The sequence below is a fragment of the Pelophylax lessonae genome (genome assembly GCF_965119305.1).
Source record: "Pelophylax lessonae genome assembly, chromosome: 6".
Lineage (NCBI taxonomy): Eukaryota > Metazoa > Chordata > Amphibia > Anura > Ranidae > Pelophylax > Pelophylax lessonae.
This window is the reverse complement of record NC_138773.1, coordinates 294061565-294087780: the sequence shown is the minus strand read 5'-3', so window position 1 is coordinate 294087780 and position 26216 is coordinate 294061565.

Genomic DNA, 26216 nt, shown 5'->3' with positions numbered 1-26216 from the left:
ATCATTGGGGTACAATTCTGTGGCACTCTGCAATCATTGGGGTACAATGCTGTGGGCACTCTGCAATCATTGGGGTACAATGCTGTGGGCACTCTGCATTTATTGGGGTACAATGCTGTGGGCACTCTGCAATCATTGGGGTACAATTCTGTGGCACTCTGCAATCATTGGGGTACAATGCTGTGGCACTCTGCAATCATTGGGGGACAATGCTGTGGGCACTCTGCAATCATTGGGGACAATGCTGTGGCGCTCTGCAGTGATTGGGGACAATGCTGTGGCGCTCTAAATTGAAAGGGGCATGCACGCTGAACTCTGCATTGTGGGGGCACAGCACAGTGTTCATTGCATTGAAGGGGGCACAGCACAGTGTTCATTGCATTGAAGGGGGCACAGCACAGTGTTCATTGCATTGAAGGGGGCACAGCTTCAAAGTCACGCAATTTTTTTACTGTGTTTTTTGGCGCGAAGCAATACCTATTACATTTTTCTTTTTGCGCCCCCCCCCAAAAATTTTGAGCACCAGCCGCCACTGCTAGAGAGGGAAATTTTTGCCCATTCTTCTTTGCAAGATAGCTCAAGCTCTGTCAGATTGGATGGAGAGCGTCTTTGAACAGCAATTTTCAAGTCTTTCTACAGATTCTCAATTGGATTTAGGTCTGAATTTTGACTGGGCCATTTGAATACATGAATATTCTTTGATTTAAACCATTCCATTGTAGCTCTGGATGTATGTTTAGGGTTGTTGTTCTGCTGGAAGGTGAACCTCCGCCCCAGTCTTAAGTCTTTTGCAGACTCTAACAGGTTTTGCCCTGTATTTGGCTCCATCCATCTTCCCATCAACTCTGACCAGCTTCCCTGTCCTTGCTTAATAAAGCATCCCCACAACATGATGCTGCCACCACCGTGTTTCACGGTGGGGATGGTGTGCTCAGGGTGATGTGCAGTGTTAGTTTTCCACCACACATATAGTTTTGCTTTTAGGCCAAAAAGTTAAATGTTGGTCTCATCTGATCAGAGCACCTTCCTTCCACATGTTTGCTGTGTCCCCCACATGGCTTCTCGCAAACTGCAAACAGGATTGTTATGGCTTTCTTCTTGCCACTCTTCCATAAAGGCCAGATTTGTGGAGTGCACAACTAATAGTTGTCCTGTGGACAGATTCTCCAACCTGAGCTGTGGATCTCTGCAGCTCCTCCAGAGTTACCATGGGCCTCTTGACTGCTTCTCTGATTAATGCTCTCGGGTTGAGGTCAGGACTCTGTGCAGGCCAGTCAAGTTCTATGGACCTTGCTTTGGTGCGCAGTCACGTTGGAACAGGAAGGGGCCATCCCCAAACTGTTCCCGCAAAGTTGGGAACATAAAATTGACCAAAATGTCTTGGTATGGTGACACCTTAAGAGTTCCCTTCACTGGAACTAAGGGGCCAAGCCCAACCCCTGAAAAACAACTCCACACTATAATCCCCCCTCCACGAAATGATTTGGACCAGTGCACAAAGCAAGGTCCATAAAGACATTGATGAGCGAGTTTGGGGTGGTGGAACTTGACTGGCCTGCACAGAGTCCTGACCTCAACCCAACAGAACACCTTTGAGATTAATTAGAAAGTAGACTGCAAGCCAGGCCTTCTCAATCAACATCAGTTCCTGACCTCACAAATACGCTTCTGGAGGAATGGTCAAACATTGCCATAGACACATTCCTAAACCTTGTGGACAGCCTTCCCAGAAGAGTTGAAGCTGTTATAGCTGCAAAGGGTGGGCCAACTCAGTATTGAACCCTACAGACTAAGACTGGGATGCCATTAAATTTCATGTGTGTGTAAAGGTGGCATCCCAATACTTTTGGTAATATAGTGTATTTCATGACACCGTGCTTAGATTGCGGAAGCAAAGCAGTTGATCTTGACGGACATGTGTCTTTTTAAACTTGTAACTAACTGTGAAAATCAATTTTGCTGAAATCACTTGTTGTCACTCATCTCTGTTGCTCTCTGAATATAACATGCCAATATTTGTTTGCTATTGAGTTGTGTGTGACTCACCTGTGGGTTCTGCAGCCATGCATATTCATCGTATTGTAAAGCATTGTGCAGAAAAGCGACCTACCTTCAAGCCATTTGTATGCGGAATCAGAGGGCACCAATTTCAGAACTCCTAGTGGTGGGGGCCCAATGATCATGCCTGGCTGCTTCAGGTAACTCGGTAATTTCATATATTGGGCTTCTAAGAAGTTGGCTGTAAAATGAAACAGCCCTTAACAAACTTCTTACTGAGAGAGCAAATAACATTCCCAAACCTGTTTTCATTTTGTTTTTCTGCACTCTGCAGGTCGGCCAATGTTTGCATTGTAAATTGGAAAAAAATTTTAAGGCTTGTTCCTAATATTGATCTGGTGCATTGTTCAGTGGGGTACTTTACTCTAAAAGCTAAGGCTGCATTGATTCAAATTGTTAAAAGCAGCCAACCAGTAAAGTAAAGTTTGAAGCGTCGAGGAACAGATAACTGTTGTCCTTTCAAAATAAAAAATAGCGCTGCGTTGTTACGTTCTTGACGATGCCAAAACTTTTTGAAGCTGAATTCCCAGCTGACCTGTGTAAAGAGCTGCCGCAGGCGGACAGTGAGACTGAGCAGCGCTCTGCTTGAGCCAATTAGGAAAGAAAAAAAAAAATAACGAATACACGACGTGCAACCAAAAATTGATGATAGCTGCAACTAGCGGTGATCAACTCCACCCGTCAAGTACTAAAACGAAAATAGAATAATTACTGTAGCACTTGCTTCTAAGAAGAGTGAGGAGTTTTTAGAGAAGAACTTTGCAGAATTACATCTTTGTTGCTAAATGATGCCTATATTATTTTTCTACCGCTAAGAGGCCATCAAACTTTGAGACGTAGAGGGTATGATATCACCATGGAGCCACACATTGTACTCAGTGTAGCACCCTACTCTAGCTAGTGTGCAAGTGTACATAGTTTAGCTGTTAGTGTAGGTAAATTGGCTAGGCTGGGTCAAGGTTTAGTGACTCAGGGAGGCTGGAAGACTCATCTGACAGCTCTTCTGTTACTTCCTTATGTTTTCTGGAACCTTGGAGAAGGTTGTAGATGTAGTGGGTGGATGTCATGCATATTTATGTGGTCCTCGACCAATCCCCAGCAAAAAGGGGCTGGAAGGAGGCAGGCCACCTCATAAATAGGCATGGGCCATTCCAGCAGGGGCAGTCAGAGGAAGATGGAGTACTGAGAAGGCTGTCGGAAGCCCTCACAGGGTACCTTAATGAAGTCACATGGGCTACGACGCAACTAATCGGAAGGAGTCGGGTACATCACTTCCAGTTTTTGGTCGATCCCGGAAATTCATGGTTTCTGATGCTGTTGTGATCGATTGTAAATGTAAGTTACTACTTTTTTTATAGAATGCATTTTATTTTGAATACTACACAATGAGAATTTGCTTTCTTGTATAACCATATCACTGACTGGAGGAGAGGAGAGTGGATAGTGGGAGAGTGTGAATAGATCCATAAACCATCACATTGCTGGTTGGAAGAAAGGATATGATATAGCCCAGGGCCGGGATAAGGGGTGGGAAGGAGGGGCAGCTGCCTTGGGCACTGTGGTATCATGGGAGGTGGGGAGGCACCACAAGGAGATTGGGGGGAGGGGATTTGTGTTGGAAGGGGGAATTTGGGGGCGGCAGGGGAAGAGTATTTTTATAGGAGGGGAATTTTTTTTTGGGGGGGGGGGGGGGCTAGGAGTGGTGATTGAGAAGGATTTCTGTTAGGGGGGTGGGGGAAGAAAATTTGTGATAGGAGGGGGGATTAGAGGGGTAAAGGATTTGTGCCAGAAGGTGTGAATTTTTTGGGGGGGATTTGGGGGATGGAGGGGCAAAGATTTGTGTTGAGAGAGGGGATTTCAGTGGGGGGGGCGGGTTTGTACTTGGAGGAGGGGAAATTTATGCTTGGGGGTATGCATGCAGATTAGTGCTCAGTGTTTTGTGGAGGGATTTTTGCTGACACAGCTCATACATCTTGGAGAGGGGGGCGCAGTTTAACATGTTCGCCCTGGGCTCTAGATAACCTTGTCCCGGCACTGATATAGCCACCCATGGAGAGGAATTGCTTATACCCTAAATGCTTTCAGACCTTCTGGTCTAGGGAATGAAGTGAGCTGCTAGCACACACAGTGTGTATTGAAGTGCAAGGGAAGAGTGATCACATCACTAAGGAATTTGATGACATTTGCACAACGGATATCACTGGAAACTGGACAGGCTAAATGATGCCTTTCTTATTTTTCTACTGCTTAGAGGCCATGAAACAACAAGATGTGAAGGGTTTGAATCTAGCTCAGGGTTTAGTGACTCAGGGAGGCTGGATGACTCATCTGACAGCTCTTCTGTTGCTTTCCCATGTTTTCTGGAACCTTGGAGAAGGTTCTAGATGTAGTGAGTGGAGGTTAGGAGGGGCTGTCATGCATATTTATGAGGTCCTCGACCAATCCCCAGCAAACAAGGGCTGGAAGGGGGCAGGCCACCTCATAAATAGACATGGGCCAATCCAGCAGGGGCAGTCAGGTGGAAGATGGAGATGGAATGCTGAGGAAGTGAGCTGCTAGCACACACAGTGTGGACTGAGGTGCAAGGGAGAGTGATGACATCACTAAGGAATTTGATGACATTTTCCCGGATATCACCGGGCACACTGATTTTGTTCTGCAATGGACATTATTATATGAAAATCAAGTCACTAAATTGGATTGTTTTTTCACTTCATTACTGTATTGATTAATGTTTAACCGCTTGCCGACCGCCCACAGTAATATTACTGCGGCAGTGCGGCTCCCCTGGGTCCAGTCACATAGTACTATGTGACTGGAGGGGAAGCGGTTTCGGCGGCGCGCTCTCACTGTGTTTAGACAAAGCGGGAGTCAGGCTGGGGAGGAGAGGCGGCGATTGCCGCCTTTCTCCCCCAATCATCCGGGAAATGGAGAGAAGACCCGCCTGCTTACGTAAACAAAGCAGGCGGATCTTCTCACTGACAGGCAGAAAGAGATCAGCAGTTTCAGCTAAGCTGAAACTGCAATCTCTGTGCCTGTCACAGAACCCCCCCCCCCCACACACACGCACACAAGTCAGTAGGCATTAGGCATACATTTAACCCCTTGATCACCCCCCAGTATTAACCCATTCCCTGCCAGTGTCATTATTACAGTAACAGTGCATATTTTTAGCACTGATTACTGTAGTAACATCACTGGTTCCCCCAAAAGTGTCAAAAATGTCAGTTAGGGTTCCGATCTGTCTGCCGCAATGTCGCAGACCCGCTAAAAATCGCAGATCGCCACCATTACTAGTAACAAAAAAAAAACAATAAAAATTACGTAAATCTTTGCCGTAGTTAGTAGACGCAATAACTTTTGCGCAAACCAATCAAAATACGCTTATTGCGATTATTTTACCAAAGATATGTAGCAGAAAACAAATTAGCCTAAAATGTTAAAAAGTTTGATTTTTACATTTTTTTTGAGAATGTTATATAGCAGAATGTGAAAAATATTGTTTTTTTTTTTCAAAATTTTCGCTATTTTCGCACACCTTGATGAGAAGTTTGTTGCAGCACTGGTACATTGAGTATAAACTCAGTAGATAATTTATTATTATTATTCACGTTATTCAATACCTACCTTGAGAGATCAGACACATGTGATATTATACAAGCGCCAGCTTCCCCACTGACGAGCCCCCTAGACTCTCCAGAGCGAGCGCCGTACGTGCGGCTGCCTGCCACAGTACATATGCGGCTAGTGGTTATGGCTTCAGTAAACCGATGTCACAACGTCACTTCCGGGTTACTAGATATGAGACCCGATCAAAGCCGATTCCGGATTTGCACGGGTCTCCAGCCAGCCGGCAGACATCCCGGTTGGTCGCTCGGCCTTCCGGTTGGAGGGGAGAACCCAGGCAGAGCAGCCAAAGACGGCGAGGAAGGGGGGGGGGGGGGCGTCCCCTCCTACTGCTTGTGATAACAATCAAGCAGCTGCTTAGCCTCATCGGTTGTCATAACAAGAAATCCGACCGTCAGCTCTGAACAACAGTACTATGGTGATGCCTCTAGCTGCGCTCATCACTCCGGTACAACCCCTTGGAGCAGAATGACTTTCAGGTACGTGACTTTGCGGCAAGTGGTTAAAGTGTTTTTTTGCCCAAAAAACTGCATTTGCAAAATTGCTGCGCAAATAAGGTATGACATACAAAACTGCACAATGTTTGGGGGGTTGTAAGTAATTTTCTAGAAAAAATACTGTTTTATACTTGTAAAGAACAAGTGGTTAAAGGGGTTGTAAAGGTTCAGAATTTGTATAAGAATAACAAACATGTTATACTTACCTGCTCTGTGTAGGGGTTTTGCACAGAGCAGCCCCTGGGGTGCCCCACCAGCGTTCCTGGCTCCTCCCCTTCATCGGGTGCCCCAGCGACATTCCTGGCTCCTCCCCTTCACCGGGTACCCCCACAGAGAGCCGCTTTCCATGGGGGCACCCGTGCGAGTCCCACTGCTGGTTCCATTGACACAGACAGCAGGACTCGGCCCCGGCCCCTGCTCTCGTGTCACTGGATTTGATTGACAGCAGTGGGAGCCAATGGCTCCTGCTGCTAATAATCTATCCAATGAGGACAGAGACAGCGGCTGAAGCCGCCGGGCTCGTGCATATCGCTGGCTCAGGTAAGAAAGGTGGGGGGGCTCTGGGGGAAGCTGAAGCAAAAATAGAATAGAATGCATTAAGGTGAAAAACCTTGAGACTTTACAATCCCTTTAATTTCCCCCTTTAGTGAATAAGGGGAGGAGACCTGTGAGTGAAAGTGAAACTGCAACAGAGAACGCTGAAGTCCCATCCCATGCCAGAACAGAGCTGTGTAAATCTCAGAGGGCTGGATGGACACAAATACAAATCCTTACAATGTCCCCCATGTACATGTTTAATCTGTATATTTAGCCGTTTTCCTGAAGTTCTGCTTTCATTTCTCCCATTCGGGAATAGAGAGGATTGGCCCTTCGCCCTGGTTGAGTTTGGCATCCTTCCTCTAACCACAGAGAAAAAAACAAATGTACAAGGTTGTGACTTTTGCATAAAGCTTCCCTTGTACAGTATAGATATGAATTCATAAAAAAGTTTGAACACGAGTAGAAATGACACCGCATTCCGGTGACACCGTCCTTTGATCACCTAGTGACTTTGTCGGTCTCGGCGTATGCCGAAGCCCCCCAAATGCATTAAAACCTCTGGGTAGAATACCACAGCGACGGCTCCTTTTGTTCTCTGCCTTTGAAGTCCTGCTTGTCGCCGCGCGGCTCAACATTAGTGAATGTCTCCTCGAAATAAAATCACTCACAATGTCAAACGTTTAGAGGACAAGACCGCCTGTCTGTATTCCTGTCTCCTCCGCGGGTCAGACGTCTGCTCCAGCGCATGTCTGGAAATTGTTTTTTTCACAATCCCATTTATTTTAAAACTGTATATCATTTTTTCCCCCCGTATCTCCATTTGTAACCTTTTAGCGTATTAAACGCAGGGTGAGCTGAAGGACGTCATTAGCTAGTCAGACCGGTGGCAGTAAGTGCGTTCCGTGAAAGGATGTGGCAAGGTCGTCACTGTGTTAGATGGTGACGGTACACCTGTAACGCAGAGATTAAAGCTGAACTCCGGACACTTTCATTTAAATGTATTCTTCAATAACCACAAAGGGTTTATATTAGGGACAGACCGATTATCGGCAAGGCCGATTTATCGAGGGCCGATATGCACTTTCCCCGATATATCGGTGTCGGCCTTGGAACTGGCTGATATTGCCGATATTTTTGTGAGGTCATTCTGCTTTCTTAGGCCGCCTCCCTCGCCTTGAACAGCCTCGTCTGGAATCGGGACTAGTCTTGCGGGAGTGTATCACAGCCATACACCCACCCACAGCAGCCCGGTGCCAGTCAGCCACCCACATCCACAGGCACTGTACCAGCCAGCCAGCCACAGACACTGTCCAGCGAGCCAGCCAGCCAGCAAGCCACCCACAGGCCCTGTACCAGACAGCCACCCGCAGGCCCTGTATCTGCCAGCCACCCGCAGGCCATGTATATGCCAGCCACAGGCACCGTACCAGCCAGCCAGCCACCCACAGGCCCTGTACCAGACAGCCACCCGCAGGCCCTGTATCTGCCAGCCACCCGCAGGCCATGTATCTGCCAGCCACAGGCACCGTACCAGCCAGCCAGCCACCCACAGGCCCTGTACCAGCCAGCCACCCACAGGCCCTGTATCTGCCAGCCACCCACAGACCCTGTATCAGCCAGCCACCCACAGGCCCTGTATCTGCCAGCCACAGGCCCTGTACCAGCCAGCCACCCACAGCCCCTGTGCCAGCCACCCACCCACCCACCACAGGGTGCCAGACAGACAGCCACCCACCACAGGGTGCCAGACAGACAGCCACCCACAGACAGGGCTCCAGCAAGCCACCCACCCACCACAGGGTGCCAGCAAGCCAGCCATTAAGCATTAAACAAACATTAACATTTTCAGTACCAGATTTGTGTCAAAAATTGTCTTTATTTTTCAAAACTTTAAATGTACAAAATATCGGCCCATATCGGCGGATACCGATACGTTGTGACCAAAATATCGGTATCGGCCCTGAAAAAAACATATTGGTCTATCCCTAGTTTAAATCCACTTTGTGTACATCAAATGCCTTTGCAAACCCAGATATTATCATGTAGCAGGTGACATCATCACTGTGCTGTACATAACCTGTGCAGAGGGCAGAGCTGTGGGAGGGGCCAGCAGGCTCCACCCACTATAGAAACTACAGGAGGGGCGGAGACAAGACCAGTCCCACTGCACAAGGAAGGAAAGCAGTAGTGAGAGGTCTTTATTACAGGAAGCTCCTACACAGAGGGAAAGTCTCACACTGGATTACTGCACAGATCTGGAAGAAATACACAAAGCACACCGAGATTCAAGAAAGAATACACATGATGAATAGATTTAGATGATATTTGCTTATACCTGAGCTTAGATTTAAAGGACTGTGCATTAAAGCACAGGATAATCATCCAGATTTCCACTGTTTGTAGAGAAAAATCGATTAGGAACCAATCACATTGATTTAGGCAGAGATCCAACAGTAGATTTCAGGGTAGGGCTTTCATGTGCTGGCCGCAGGAGGAAGAAATCAGATCTAAGAGATGACTCCCAATGCTAACATCAGAGTGCATCAGACAGTCATCCAGCAGGTGTCCGCTTCTGTGTTTAGGGAATTTTTGAATCCACAGATAAACTTGAGACAACATCAACGTAACTTGCACGGCTTCCTCCTGCGGCCAGCACATGAGAGCCCTACCCTGCAATCCACTATTGGATCTCTTCCTAAATCAATGTGATTGGTTCCCAGTCGATTTTTCTCTACAAACAGTGGAAATCTGGATGATTATCCTGTGCTCTAATGCACAGTGGTGTGATATAACATTATCCCCTGAAGAAGCTAAATTTACCAGCGAAACATGTTGGGATTATCACCCCCGAAGTGTTACTAACCTTGGACTGGTGACCATCATCACTGAAAGTGAGAGAAATCCAAAAAAAGTCGTTTAACATCTTCCAGTCTGGGCCAATTCAACATCCCTCTCCTACATGTAAAAAACATCATATTTTTGCTAGAAAACTACTTAGACCCCCCAAACATAATTTATTTTTTTAAAACAGAGGTCCAAAAAAAAAAAAATGGTGGGTGTTGCATATTTTTATGTCAGGCAATATTTGCACAGCCGTTTTTCAAGCACAACATTTTTGGGGGAAAAAATATTTTAATGCACAAAACCACAATATAATACTCTCTTGTTTTGTAAACTATAAAAGATGATGTTACATTAAGTAAATAGATACCAAACATATAACGCTTTAAAATTGTCTATGCCTGTGGAACAGCGCCAAACTACGCTACCTAAAAATCTCCATAGGTGGTGCTTTAAAAGCCTTTACCGGTTACCAATTTAGAGTTACACAGGAGGTATGGAGCTAGAATTATTGCTCTCTGTTTTTATTTTTATTTTTTTTTGTGTTTTTTTATAAAAAAGTTTATTTTATGTACATTTTTTTACACTGTCTCTTTTTAATTTTTTTTAATCACTTTTATTTCTATCACAAGGGATGAACAATATTACTTGTATTAGCAAAGGCCATGACAGGTTCTCTTTATGGAGAGACCTGGGGTCTATTAGACCCCAGATCTCTCCTCTGGTCTCCAAAGCATCTGATCAAACCGAGTAACTGTTTGTACAAGCCGGTAACTATCTGTAAACAACAAACCAAAACAAGAAGTGATGAAACCCTCGTCACTTCCGGTTTTGATTTTACACAATGGGAAGAACAAGATCAGTTGCCCAGTGTCTGCCCAGTAAAGGTGGGTGGGGGGACCCCATTCCGCTGCCTGTAAAAGTATTCCAGTGGCTCTATAGCTGCTAGGATTGCTTTTACAGTGAAGGATATTGGCTGAAAAAAATTATATCTTGGTGCAGCTGCAGGCTGACCGAGCAATCACTCTTCCCATCCTGTGATGTACCGGTACATTTCTGGATGGGAAGTGATTAGTTGAACAGGAATAGAAGAGAAATCTTCCAATGAGTGCAGCTGTGTAAGAAGGGATTTTGGAGAGATTTCCCTTCACTTCCTGTTTTATTCTACAGGACAGGAAATAAAGGGCAATTTCCCCAATAGGACACAGATTTACCCTCCTCTTCTGTAACCAAAAAAAAAAAAGATGGCTTCAGATATGATTTAACCCCTTGTACACCAAGGTCCTTTTACAAATGTCCTGGTGAGGAAAAGGTTAAAGTAAGCTTATGGCTTTTACAACTTATACAGTGCATTGAATGACTTGATCTATCACCCCCTTTCTCCCATCCTTCACATTTCTCTGCGATGAATGAACTGAGAAGCAACGAGGATTCATCACTACTAGCTTCAGAGCTGTCATTCTATGGCAGCTGGGGCTGAAGAAGCAGCTAACCAAGCGCAATTTGCACTTGATTTGCTGCAGTGAAGGGCAGGAAAGACGTTGAAGGTTTAGGCTGATTTCACACAGGCGATCTGGTCAGGTCCGCCTGTCAGTTTTTCAAGCAGTCCTGATTAGGCCATTCATTGTTCAATATGAAGCAGTGGATATCAGCGGACATGAATCATCCGATCCAATCCTTGTTGCCAAAAACAGATGGATGGGGGATCCATTCCCCACCCATCTGGCGGATCGAATCAAATGACAGTTGGATAGAATAGGACAGGCGGGACGTTTCCACCCGACCGCCCCAGCGGGGCCGTGTCCGTGTCTGCTCTGCATAGTGGAGCGTACACAGACCCGTCATCTACCTGCTCAGCGGGGATCAGTGGAGAGCTTCCCTGGTGAGCAGGTGGATGCGCTTGACGGAGTCTGCCCCATGTGAAAGGGGCCTTAATGTCTCGCCTATTACCTACCCAATGCTATCACATAAGGGGCTTGTAAGCTACCTCGTGATAGCAATAAAGTTAAATATAAATAAATGAGGTAAATAAAAATTAAAAAAAATAAATCATACACAAAATAAGTGCAGCGCTAAATATATAACTGTGATGAAAAATTGATGAATCCAAATCAAAATGGTATCAAACAATGAGTCCCTAATTATTAAGTATCGCAAACAAATGTGAAAAAACACTGAAGTGAAACTGAAGTGTTCAGGTTTCCAAACTTAACAGCACCAAAGAGAAGAGGCAAATGCGCTCACCAGATGGTATGGACCCAGATACCTTATAGTAGGTGGGTCATACAGGCTAGAAATTCCTCCACAAGGCAACAGATCGATCGTAGATGATGGTTGATCAAATGAATCTGTGGGGGTTCTAGATTAAATGGTCTCATTCTCCAGACCGACATGGGAAATAAGCCAAAATACACAAACATAGCGTAATACTGCTTAAAATGCAATATATTCTAAAGGTAAAAACACTTACAAACATCTGTGAATGATCAGTTTTTGTACATCCAAATGTTGAATGACGAAAAATGACAGCTCTGGCGCGTTTCGTCACAAATGACTTATCAAAGGGATTGCCAGGACATTATATATTGCTGCATACATACAAACCTGATTCCAAAAAATTTGTGTCACTGTACAAATTGTGAATAAAAACAGAATGCAATGATGTGGAAGTTTCAAATTTCAATATTTTATTCAGAATACAACATAGATGACATATCAAACGTTTAAACTGAGAAAATGTATAATTTTAAGGGAAAAATACGTTGATTTTAAATTTCATGGCATCAACAAATCTCAAAAAGTTGGGACAAGGCCATGTTTACCACTGTGTGGCCTCCCCTCTTCTTTTTATTACAGTCTGCAAACGTCTGGGGACTGAGGAGACAAGTTGCCGAAGTTTAGGAATAGGAATGTTGTCCCATTCTTGTCTAATACAGGCTACTAGGTGCTCAACTGTCTTAGGTCTTCTTTGTCGCATCTTCCTCTTTATGATGCGCCAAATGTTTTCTATGGGTGAAAGATCTGGACTGCAGACTGGCCATTTCAGTACCCGGATCCTTCTTCTACGCAGCCATGATGTTGTAATTGATGCAGTATGTGGTCTGGCATTGTCATGTTGGAAAATGCAAGGTCTTCCCTGAAAGAGACGACGTCTGGATGGGAGCATATGTTGTTCTAGAACTTGGATATACCTTTCAGCATTGATGGTGCCTTTCCAGATGTGTAAGCTGCCCATGCCACATGCACTCATGCAACCCCATACCATCAGAGATGCAGGCTTCTGAACTGAGCGCTGATAACAACTTGGGTTGTCCTTGTCCTCTTTAGTCCGGGTGACATGGCGTCCCAGTTTTCCAAAAAGAACTTCAAATTTTGATTCGTCTGACCACAGAACAGTTTTCCACTTTGCCACAGTCCATTTTAAATGAGCCTTGGCCCAGAGAAAACGCCTGCGCTTCTGGATCATGTTTAGATATGGCTTCTTTTTTTGGCCTATAGAGTTTTAGCTGGCAACGGCGAATGGCACGGTGGATTGTGTTCACCGACAATGTTTTCTGGAAGTATTCCTGAGCCCATGTTGTGATTTCCATTACAGTAGCATTCCTGTATGTGATGCAGTGCCGTCTAAGGGCCCGAAGATCACGGGCATCCAGTATGGTTTTCCGGCCTTGACCCTTACGCACAGAGATTATTCCAGATTCTCTGAATCTTTGGATGATATTATGCACTGTAGATGATGATAACTTCAAACTCTTCGCAATTTTTCTCTGAGAAACTCCTTTCTGATATTGCTCCACTATTTGTCGCCGCAGCATTGGAGGAATTGGTGATCCTCTGCCCATATTGACTTCTGCGAGACACTGCCACTCTGAGAGGCTCTTTTTTATACCCAATCATGTTGCCAATTGACCTAATAGGTTGCAAATTGGTCCTCCAGCTGTTCCTTATATGTACATTTAACTTTTCCGGCCTCTTATTGATACCTGTCCCAACTTTTTTGGAATGTGTAGCTCTCATGAAATCCAAAATGAGCCAATATTTGGCATGACATTTCAAAATGTCTCACTTTCAGCATTTGATATGTTATCTATTTTATATTGTGAATAAAATAAAAGTTTATGAGATTTGTAAATTAGCCCATTCCTTTTTTACTCACAATTTGTACATTGTCCGAACTTTTTTGGAATTGGGTTTGTATATATATATAGCCCCCTAAATTATGTAAAATGTAGCCCACCTGTAAATATAAATATAATTATAAATATAAAAATATAAATATAAAAAAATACATATAATTAAATTATGATAAATTTAAAAAAAAAATGTAAAAGCTCCCCTGTCACCCAGCGCACACATCCAAATGCAAACACACATGTAAGGCATGCACATGTATGTAAAACAGTGATTGTGCAAAACATGTGATGTATTGATGTATTCTGTCACACCCCTATAGGATGCATAGCTCCCTACTGTCCCTGATTTGGAACAAAGTCCCTCTGTCCTCTTTCCTCCTCATTTGTCCCTCATTTTGATCTGATCTATATAGTTGTATATTAACCGCTTGCCGACTGCCCACAGTATATTTACTGCGGCGGTCAGCCCCTCACAGGCAAAGCGACGTAGGTTTACGTCACTAGCCTGTGAGGGTCTCGGGAGCGAGCGCGCGCCACCAGAGGCGCCCTCCCGCGCGGTCACGGACCCCGCCGCGCGTGTGACCAGCGGACCCGATCGTCCGCCGGTCACTCGCGATCGTCGGTGGAGAGGGAGAAAGGCAGATGATGTAAACAAGCCGCCTGTCATTCTCCCCGGTGTAGAAATAGTGATCATACAGTTCTACTATGTAGGACCGTTGATCACTGTTTCTACCCCTGAAGCCACAGCCAATCACAGTTAGAATCACGCCCCTAGGGACACACATAACCCCTCCCTCTCAAAAAAGTTAACCCCTTCACTGCCAGTGTAATTTTACAGTAACAGTGCATATTTATAGCACTGATTACTGTAGTAATGTCACTGGTAACCCAAAAAGTGTCAAAAATGTCAGTCAAGGGTCCGATCTGTCCGCCGCAATGTCGCAGTACCTCAAAAAAAAAAAATCGCAGATCTCCGCCATTACGCGTTAAAAAAAAAAAACAACAAAAATGACAAAAATCTTTCCCTTTGTTAGTAAACGCGATACATTTCGCGCAAACCAATCAAAATACGCTTTTTGCGATTTTTTTTTCCCAAACATATGTAGCATAAAACAAATTGGCCGAAAATGTTAAAAAATGTTGATTTTTACATTTTTTTGGGGGGAATTTCTTATAAAAAAATGTGAAAAATATTGTTATTTTCGCAAAATTGACGCTATTTTTTTGTTTATAGCGCATGATCACAAAATCACACAGGTGATCAAATACCATCAAAAGAAAGCTCTGTTTTAGGGGAAAAAAAGGACATCAAATTCGTTTAGGTACAGCGTCGCACGACCGCGCAATTGTCCATTAAAGTCACGCAGTGCCGAATCACAAAATAGGCCCTGGTCAGGAAGGGGGTAAAATCTTCCGGGCCTTAAGTGGTTAAAATGCACTTTTTATCTTTCAAAAAGTGTTTCCCAGTGCTAAACCGTTCATCCAATTTCTGCATTTGTAAATTTCAAAAGCCAATATGAGTGCCGGTTCACATTTGTGCAATCACAGAGATCGCATTTAATTCGGAGCGCACTGCTCCTAAAATTACATGCGATCTCTGTGCGGTACAAATTCAGCCATACAATTTGTATAGCTGAATTCACACCGCAATCGCACTAAAACACGCACAGAACCCTTTTTTTAGTCTGCAGCAGAATCGGATCGCATGGTGGTTCACACTTGTGCGATCTGATTCTGTGCGAACTTTCAGATCGCACTGCAATATGCGATCTGATCTGGGGGTGTCATTAACTTCTAATTGACACCCCCAGCGTATCGCATATGGCAGTGTGAACTGCCAGGGGTGCGGATGCGGGAACACGCAATATATTCGCAGCATTCCTGCGTCGCAGAAATGTGAACTGGCACTAAAGGAATAGTAGTGGTATAAAAAGCTCTTGTGGGTTTAACGAATCATTTTTTGTATAATTCTCCTTTATGAGGGCGTGGTAGGGGGTGTGTCCTGTGCCTACATACTTTTGCTAATAGGTGCCCCTCATTCCTATCTCAAAAAGTTGGGAGGTATGAGGATGCATTCAAACCACAGGTTGATCCGTCAAAATCCATTTTCGGTACACAAGTTGTTTAATGTGTGACTGGTTTTATATCCATTGAAAAATGATAAACCACCATGGGATGTGCATTGTTTATCAGGCAGATAAATCAGAATCTCGGATTAGTTTGTTCACCATTTACCAGCAGAATATTCTCTTTGACTTGCTGCCAGTTCTAACCTCATTCTGCAGTTTATTATTTTCAAAATGAAAAAAGAAAAAAAAGCAACAACCTGCGCTGAGAAAAGATTGGGATGAATTCTCAGTGCGATTAAGACAGAACTTTATGCTTATCTATGGGATATTTCAGCCATCTATACGGCTTCTCCCGCAGTGCTCATATCCATTGTTTTCTTTTATCCGCTCTGGAGACATGCAATGCCTACATATAGCAAACACTCAATACAGCCGGCAAGGAGCACTCCGCTGTTTCTGCAATATGTTTCTGTAAATGCATATAATCAATACACAGCATGTGTACCCATGTGAGTAATATATTTTGTATAGATCCCATCTGGCCTACATTCACATCCATCTCACTGCTCCATAAACAGGGGAGTCAGTACTATACAATGAATTGCAGACAAAGCTGAAAGGTATATACCGTATGCTCTATTTCAGGCTGAAGTGCGATCTTTGAACAGAAATGGAAAATATGTGTTAGGATATATAGTGCTACATGATCCCATATAAATAATGTGAGGATGTCAGTGGGGAAATAGGACCTTAATTGCATAGGACCTTTTCTGTAGCACATTAAAGGAAACCCACTCAAGGCAAAACAACAGGCTTGCTTGAAAGCTAAATGGGTAACTCCACTATTGTGGGAAAAATCCTAGCAAAATAATAAAAAAATAATAATATAGTAATAATAATAATATAATATATACTATATTTGTGACACAAGGCATATTGTAATGAAGGCCAGGTTCACATATGTGCGGCCACAATTTTGTGCCTGGGGTCCAGTGCATTTCTGTTCACTGGTGCGATCCAAGCCAGAATTTTTTCCTGAATTCGCACCTGAACCAGACATAAAAAAAGAAAACGCACAGGACTCTTTTGCAATCCGTTCCAAAGATTTATCCCTCTGTGGGGTTCTTACAGGGTCCTGAACACAGCAGCAACTGATGACATCATAGCGAGGGGCGGCAAGAAGACTGCAATGATGCTGGCCTTAACTGCAGCAGTGGATCACAAGGATTCGCCCCCAAAAGAGATTCAAAACCTGTCAGGACCCGGGTCTGAACTAGAGATCGACCGATTATCGGCAACACCGATATATCGGGGGCCGATATGCACTTTCCCTGATATATCGGAATCGGCCCCTGAATTTACCGATATTGCCAATATTTAGGGAGAGTGCCTGTACTGGGGTGATGCCTGCAGCTAGAGGCATCACCCCTGTACCGGTGTCCATAGCCGATGGTCGGCTGACTTGTAATGAAGGGGAGCCGCCTTCCAAGGCTCACCCGGGTCTCCCGTCCCACCGGGAGACCCAAGCATCCTACCTCCACCGCTGCCAAAGAGAAGACCCGGTGTAGCATGAAGATATGTATCCCCGTAAAAGCTGGTATCCCTGCCGCAAATGCACATGCGCCAGTCTCCATGTAAAAAACCCGGTAGGGATGTCATGACGTCAGTCCGGGTACTCAGCGCTGAATTAAAAAAAACTGACAGCATTCAAAACAGTAAAAGTTGGCGTTTTGAATGCTTTTCAGTGTAGAGGAGGGATTTGGGGTCTTTTAGACCCCCAGATCCCTCCACAACAGTACCTTAAGAAAAAAATAAAATGAAATAAAAATGTTTTTACATGTCCGAAAATATCAGCCAATATCGGCCGATACCGATATCAGATGACCAAAATATCGGTATCTACATTAAAAAACAATATCGGTCGATCACTAGTCTGAACCTCTGCTGTGTCTTGCTGCATCTCTTCTTGCTGAGCCACTTGGGATGCTGGACAGCTCTCTGCCTGATTACTCAAACAACCTTGCCTTGTGTCTTGTTTCTCCTGAACCTTGAACCCTTTGCTACGCCCATGAACTTCCTGTTTGCCTATTGTGCTCTCTTCAGCTGCTATCTTGCTCCTTTGTGTACCTGCAGCTGTCCTTATCTCCACTAACATTAGTTACTTCACCTTTGGCTTGTTTACTCACTACGCTTCTGCTTGATCCCAAAATGCAACCACTTGTTTCCTCACCTTTGACTTGTTTACTGACTACGCTTATGCTTGAGCCCTACCTGCTATATCTGCTACTGTACCCTGGCTTGCTAATTTCCTAGTGGGGCGATCCTGAGGCCCACACCTGGTACTAACACGCAGCAAAACCCATCTCCACTATCAGGAGCTCTGATCAACACCGATTAGTGTTTAGACCACGCCCTTTGGGTGAGCCTGCATCATCCCCTAGGGTAAAATGCTTGTGTACTTATCCTGCTGATAGGTGGGAGCCTCTCTACTGCTGCCCCCTGTGACAATACCCCAATTTTTTTCTTTAGTTTTTTAATAGAATTTGTTTTTTTTCCCCACAAATAGAGCTTTCCTTTAATGGCTTTTGATCACTTCTGCTTTTTTTATTTTTGCTCTATAAACAGAAAAAGACAGACAATTTTGAAAAAAAAAATGCTTTTCTTAACTTTCTGTTATAGGACACATCTGATAAAAAAAAAAAAAAAAAATATTAATAATAATAATTTCTCCATAAATTTAGGCCACTATGTATTCTGCTACATGTTTTTGGTAAAAAAAAATCCCAATAAGCACATATTGTTACTAGTATTTGCAACGATTAGTGAAGATGATAAAGCAGGACTGCGATATTACGGTGGACTTTCTGACACTAACCCTGACAGTTTTGAGACTTTTTGGGGACCAGTGACACTAATACAGTGATCAGTGCTAAAAATATACACTGTCCCTGTACTAATGACACTGGCTGGGAAGGAGTTAACATCAGGGCCAATCAAAGGGTTAACTGTTTGCCTGTGTTTTACTATACTGTGTGCGGTGCTTTTAGTAGGGGAAGGGATTAAACTTATTTCCTGTTTTGCAGGGACACAAACTCTATCCCTTCCTTCCTGTCAGAATGGCGACAGTGGCGGAGCCAGAGGGTTAGCTGGGGTGGCAATTGACACCCCAGAAGAAGCCCTTGCCACCCTTGTTGCCACCCCAATCCTGGGCGGGTGGCCGGGTGCATGGCAGGGCAGCGGGAGAATCACAGGGCATCGCCGTACGGGCGGTAGCTGCGGATGGAGAGCAGGGAAGACTGGACTCCTGCTACTTGCACAGCCAGTGGTGTCGGCGGGGGGGGGGGGGGGGGGGGTGGCTGAACGGAGCTTCAGCCTCAAGTGTGCCCCTAAAAAACCCCAGGTCTCGTATGGATCGTTAACCTCCTTCCTGAATCCTTCGGCTCTCAGCTGCAGCGCTGCAGTCAGAAGACGGAGGGGGGTGGAGGCGGAGCCAATGCTAGGCGGCAGGGAGAGGAATTTGAAATCCTCCTCCTCTCGTCATGACAGCAGAAGAGGTTCTCGGAGCGGAGGAGGATTTCAAATTCCTCTCCTTGCCGCCTAGCATTGGCTCCGCCTCCACCCCCCTCCGTCTTCTTCTGGCTGCAGCGCTGCTCTGAGAGCCGAAGGAAGAAGAATGTGAGTGCCCGAGGGGGGGGGAGAAGAATGTGAGAGCCGGAGGGGGGGGGGAGAAGAATGTGAGTGCCCGAGGGGGGAAGGAAGAATGTGAGTGCCCGAGGGGGGGGGGAAGAATGTGAGTGCCCGAGGGGGGACAGAAGAATGTGAGTGCCCGAGGGGGGGGGGGAGAAGAATGTGAGAGCCCGAGGGGGGGGTAGAAGAATGTGAGTGCCCGAGGGGGGGGGAGAAGAATGTGAGTGCCCGAGGGGGGGGGAGAAGAATGTTAGTGCCCGAGGGGGGGGAGAAGAATGTTAGTGCCCGAGGGGGGGGGAGAAGAATGTTAGTGCCCGAGGGGGGGGGAGAAGAATGTTAGTGCCCGAGGGGGGGGGGAGAAGAATGTTAGTGCCCGAGGGGGGGGGGAGAAGAATGTGAGTGCCCGAGGGGGGGGGGGAGAAGAATGTTAGTGCCCGAGGGGGGGGGAGAAGAATGTTAGTGCCCGAGGGGGGGGGAGAAGAATGTTAGTGCCCGAGGGGGGGGGAGAAGAATGTGAGTGCCCGAGGGGGGGGAGAAGAATGTTAGTGCCCGAGGGGGGGGGGAGAAGAATGTTAGTGCCCGAGGGGGGGGGGAGAAGAACGTGAGAGCCCGAGGGGGGGGGAGAAGAATATGAGTGCCCGAGGGGGGGGAAGAAGAATGTGAGTGCCACTGCCCGAGGGGGGGGTGGAAGAAGAATGTGAGTGCCCGAGGGGGGGAAGAAGAATGTGAGTGCCCGAGGGGGGGAAGAAGAATGTGAGTGCCCGAGGGGGGGGGAAGAAGAATGTGAGTGCCACTGCCCGAGGGGGGGTGGAAGAAGAATGTGAGTGCCCGAGGGGGGGGGAGAAGAATGTGAGTGCCCGAGGAGGGGGGGAAAGAAGAATGTGAGTGCCCGAGGGGGGGGGGGACAAACCCCTTGCCATTTGCCACAAGACAAACCCCTTGCCATTAGCCGAGGAGGAGGCGGAAGGACTCGTGGAGACGCGCCGCCGGTCACCGGGACTGAGAAGAAGCCGCCCGCTGCCGCTCCAGGTAGGTAAGGGGGCACGCACGCTGATCTCTGCATTGGGGGCATGTACGCTGGTCACTGCATTGGGGGCATGTATGCTGGTCACTGCATTGGGGGCATGTATGCTGGTCTCTGCATTGGGGGCATGTATGCTGGTCACTGCATTGAAGGGGGCATATACGCTGATCTCTGCATTGAAGGGGGCATGTACACTGGTCATTGCATTGAAGGGGGCATGTATGCTGGTCACTGCATTGAAGGGGGCATGTACACTGGTCATTGCATTGAAGGGGGCATGTATGCTGGTCACTGCATTGAAGGGGGCATGTACGCTGATCTCTGCATTGAAGGGGGCATGTACGCTGGTCACGGCATTGAAGGGGGCATGTACGCTGGTCACTGCATTGAAGGGGGCATGTACACTGGTCATTGCATTGAAGGGGGCATGTATGCTGGTCACTGCATTAAAGGGGGCATGTACGCTGGTCACTGCATTGAAGGGGGCATGTATGCTGGTCACTGCATTGAAGGGGGCATGCACGCTGGTCACTGCATTGAAGGGGGCATGTATGCTGATCTCTGCATTGAAGGGGGCATATACGCTGATCTCTGCATTGAAGGGGGCATGTACGCTGGTCACTGCATTGAAGGGGGCATGTACGCTGGTCATTGCTTTGAAAGGGGGCACGCTGGTCTCTCTGCATTGAAATGGGGCACGCTGGTCTCTCTGCATTGAAAGGGGGCACGCTGGTCTCTCTGCATTGAAAGGGGGCACACTATACCTTAATTACTGAAGGCCCCTTTCACACTTTTGCGACCTCAAAGTCATGCAATTTTTTACAGCATTTTTTGCCGCAAAGCAATGCCTATTAAATTTTTCTGTTTGCGCCCCCCCAAAAATTGTGAGCACCAGCCGCCACTGTCCCCAATATACCTAGAATAATGTGCACATATTAATCTGCAAGTGTTCACAGATATGTATAGGTCAGAGTGTTTAACTGACAAAGAATGATGTGCCATGGAACTGCTGATGTTGATGTATTTTTCTTCTCTGTATCTAATAAATGCATACTTTACACCCCCCTTTCCAGTACCCCCCAGAGCTCTTCAGGCCCCCCCCACCAGTGCTCTTTAGTCCCCCCTCCCCCAGGGCTCTTCAGCTCCCCACAGTGCTTTACAGCTCCCCCCTATTTTCATAAATTTAGGCTAATATGTATTCTGCCACATACAGTATTTTTTGTAAAAGTGTATTTTGATTGGTTTGCAAAAAAGTTATTACATCTACAAACTATGGAACGTTTTATTTTTTAATTGTTTTTACTAGTAATGGCAGCAATCAGCGATTATTAGAGGGACTGCGACATTGCGGTTGCAAATCTGACACTAAATGACACTTTATATATTGACCCCCCAAAATAATACCTTGCCACCCCTTTGCCACCCCTGTTTTAAAAGTCTAGCTCCGCCACTGAATGGCGATCTGCCTATGTAAACAAGGCAGATCGCCATTCAGTTCTGTATCTCTGCCTGATGACCAGCGGGTGCCAGAGGACATCCTGTACCGTGCACTCGCCGATTGAATTACACACAGTGAAAGTGGGGCGCTGGTGGCACGCATGCACTACCCGGAACTGTCAGATCGCATACTGTATATATAAGTGATGCGGCGTACAGGTGCCGCCCTGGCAATCAAAATTCCGCTATTGGGAGCCGTTCACCCTCTCTTTACCTCCTGAAACCTGGTGTGCCTTCCATCAAAAACCGGATGTGAAGTCACTGGTTATTTGGGTTCCAGGAGTGGTATTCTGATTTCCAGATGTTATTGTGCAGGCTGGTCAAGCTGGTGCAAGTCTGGGCACCTTTTAATGTACAGTAAGCGCATTTTTATTAAAGATCATTTTAGCAACCCAAATGTAATGCACGATAATCCTGCCATTTATCTTTCATGGTATCCGATACTTTACATAGTTACATAGTTTGTGAGGTCGAAAAAAGACACCAGTCCATCCACTACTAACCGTTTGATGGGAGATTATCCTCATTGGATGGATATAGGGTGTTGTTGTCTACAGAATACTCAAACACCAAGCAGCGCTAAAATTGTTCTGATCACTAGAACATGTTAATAATGTACATGAGGTATCGTTAATTGCTTAATGCTCCCACACCAAAGAGCACTAAAAAAAATGATAAAAAAAATAAATTAATAAATCAGTCCCATCTGAATAATAGTCTCAATGGAACTTTATAAATATTAGTCCAGTGCCTCTGCTGAACCACAACCACTTCATACCTGGTTTACTGGACGCTGGATTTAAAAATTGGTCTCCTAAGACTCCTCTCTTGTTATCCCACGTAACCCACTCCAACAATGTGAACCCACTTAGCCACATTTTGGGCTCCAGTTCTGCAACGGTCATGGATCATTGGAGACACAGACAGTTAACCAGGTTCATAGCTGCTCTTCCACGTCTGTTGCGTGACTCCAAGGAATTGAATCCTATTGAGGCGATATTATGCCCTCGGACCCCCCTCTTCACTCCACCTCACAGTTTTACAAGGCACTTATCTCATTACAGGGCCAACCCTACCCGGACTTTCTACACAAGTGGGAACTGGATATTGGATCTCAAATCTCTGATGCTCGGAAGGACAAAGTTCTTGCATTGGCTCACATTTCCTCTCTCTCCACCAAGGTGGCGGAATCCAACTACAAGCTATTGTCCCGTTGGTACTATACTCCGCGGAAAATGAACATTATTTCTCCGGCCATCTCCCCGTTATGCTGGAGGGGATGCAGAGATACTGCATCGCATGCATACATCTGGTGGCACTGTTTGGTAATTCAACCGTTCTGGTTAGAAGTCCTTCGGCTTATCCAAGTAATCACGGAAGTTGTTATTCCATTAGATCCCTGAGTTGTCCTGCTGCATGGAACTACCATGCCGCTCTCTAAGTACAGAAGATCAATGATCCCTCATATGCTTAATGCGGCTAAAGCCCTGATTCCCACCTTCTGGGGCTCACCGACCATTCCCACGATACGTCATTGGCTACGGAAAGTTAATGTGACATACCAATTAGAGGAACTTACTTTCATAGCCCATGACAAACTAGACCGTTTTCACTCTGCCTGGCAACCTTGGTCTTCTTTTAAAAACACTTCATCCTATGTGGCCCTGCTCACTGAGGACACCTCCATTGGTTTATCACCTTCTAATGTAATCCTATCAGATTAAAGTTTTTATTGTATGGTACATAAGTCACCCGTGGCCTACTTCCCCCTCCCTCCCCTCTTATCCCCTTTCTTTCCTGGCTGCTCTTTTCTCTTCTTTCTCTTTCTCTTTCTTTTCTGCTTTTTGCTATCCTCTCGCTTTCCTATGGGCTCTCTCCGACATTGGTTTTATGATGCAAGATGTTATGTTATCATTATTTTTTATTCAGACTTTTTATGACTAGGTGTGCTTGGCACACACTGAGATGTTCATGCACTCATTAATATTGTTCCATGGTTACTTACCGTATTTCATGTCGGATTGTACGGTCTATGTTCTGTTTTTCTTTGTCTTCTTGAAAAATTTTTCAATAAACAGAAATTAAACAAAAAAAAATAAATATTAGTCCATCGTTGAATAAACTAATAGCACACCAAGATATGAATGTCCATGGGGTACAACACGTGAGTAAAATCCAACAGTTAGAGGCAATGAGCCATCACCACACCTTGTGACGCCTTTCCCTATGGTCACACACTCACCAGAAGTTAGATGGTTAACAGTATGTATACTCCACAGACTCCAGATAACCCTCCTAGAGAATGGATCCACTTGCAGTCACATGAGAAGCACAACCTCATTGGACACCCTCAAAAACCAATCCAAGGAATATGGAGATGAATCACATAACTTGTATGCATGGGATTGACAGCCACCAAAGAAAAGGGGGAAAACTCATAGTGTGACTCTGTAAACACTTTATTAGTAAACACACCAACCCCCCCCCCCCCCTCTTCAATGCACTTACAAGTAAAACAATCAAATGAGCATATATTGCATATAAGAGCAGAGCGCGCAGCGTCTACCTCTCACCGCTACTTCCTTCCAGCGGAACCTGTCGGGCGGAGGGAGACTGCCTACGCTACTCCGTAGAAGCTTCGTGGTCATGCCCTAACGCGTTTTGTCATGACTTCGTCAAAGGGCATATCCTCGTTGGATAAGTGTGTGGATATTGTTGGAGGAAATCTGACCATGGTATCTGATCTAATTGGTATAACAAAAGGCTATACTGGTCCTTTAAGAACCGAGGGGCTCTGTTGAGTGCATCTGCATTGTCACAAGTGGTGGAGCACCTGTCTTTTGGGGAGGGGAGCAATATAACATTTTTTCCAAGATTTTTCTGTGCACGGAATGGTGAATGGGCTTTAAGGACTGATTGAATATCACATTGAACTATATATTTTTGAACTGTATTTTTTAGATTTATCACATTTTTTTTGAATGCATAGCATTTTATTCCATTGCTTTGAATACTGAGAATTTGAGCATGGTCTGAATGATGGGTTTTTAGTAAGAATATGGCATAGTTCATATAAATCCTTGTACACGAGAATACTGCATTACTTTACTTTTTTAATTTTGAAATAAAGTAATGTTTGCAACTTTTTTTTCAGCCTATTTATGCGTCTCAGGGCTGCAGATCTCTTTCAGTAACTTCCTGTCTATATGCACTCACACCAGAATCTGCTGCGCATCATTTCTCTGAATTGGCTTCAGGACAGTGACAACAGTAAACCATTCCTGTGCAATGTGTTGTCAGGAAAGCTAACGTAGTCTTCACCAGGGGCACAAGTAATGCAGTGACAACACAGAAGCATAACTGGAAGGCAGTTGTTAGCCTATAACAGCAAATTTCTGAACAAGGACCTTCATGGCAGGATAACCAGGTATTAAAGTGGTTGTAAAGGTATGTTTTTTTTTTTTTCTTTTTTTTACCTTAATGCATTCTATGCATTAAGATAAAAACCTTATGTGTGCAGCAGCCCCTGTCAGCCCCCCTTATACTTGCCTCAGCCAGATCTTCCTTTAGCCATATGCATGAGAGCCTCCACTGTCCGGTACTCTCCCTCCTCATTGGTTGAGACAGCAGCGAGCGCCATTGGCTCCTGCTGCAGTCCATCAGTCAGTGAGCCAATGAGGAGAGAGAGGGTTTGAGGTTGAGCCATGTGCTCGGGTGCTCCTATAGCAAGCTGCTTGCTGGGGGGGGGGGGACTTGGCAAGAGGGAGGGGCCAGGAGCACAGGTGAGGGACCTGAGGAGAGAAGAATCTGGGCTGCACTGTGCAATTTAATTTATGAAAACTGCAGAGGATTGAATACAACAATTGAAATTACATTAACGTTAAATCTTAAATTAGATTTTAGAGTTTGGGTTCACGTATATGTTGCGACCTGTCCTAGGCTAGCTTGGCTGTGCTGTGCTCAGTTGAGCAGCAATTTATTTTTCAGGTCTGGTGAGGTCTATCCCTAAACCTGGGGGTTGATTGCTGCTGCCTGTCTCTGGAAGAAGCTTCTGGAAATAGAGTAGGAGGATCAGCTACTAGAACATTTTACCTGACCTCAGTGATCCCTGGAAGAGTGCACCCAGAATGTGTGGCTGGGGAGAAGATAAGTATTTGCGAGGGTCTAATTCAGGGGTAGGTAACCTTGGCTCTCCAGCTGGGCTGAAACTACAAATCCCATCATGCATCTGCCTTAGGAAGGC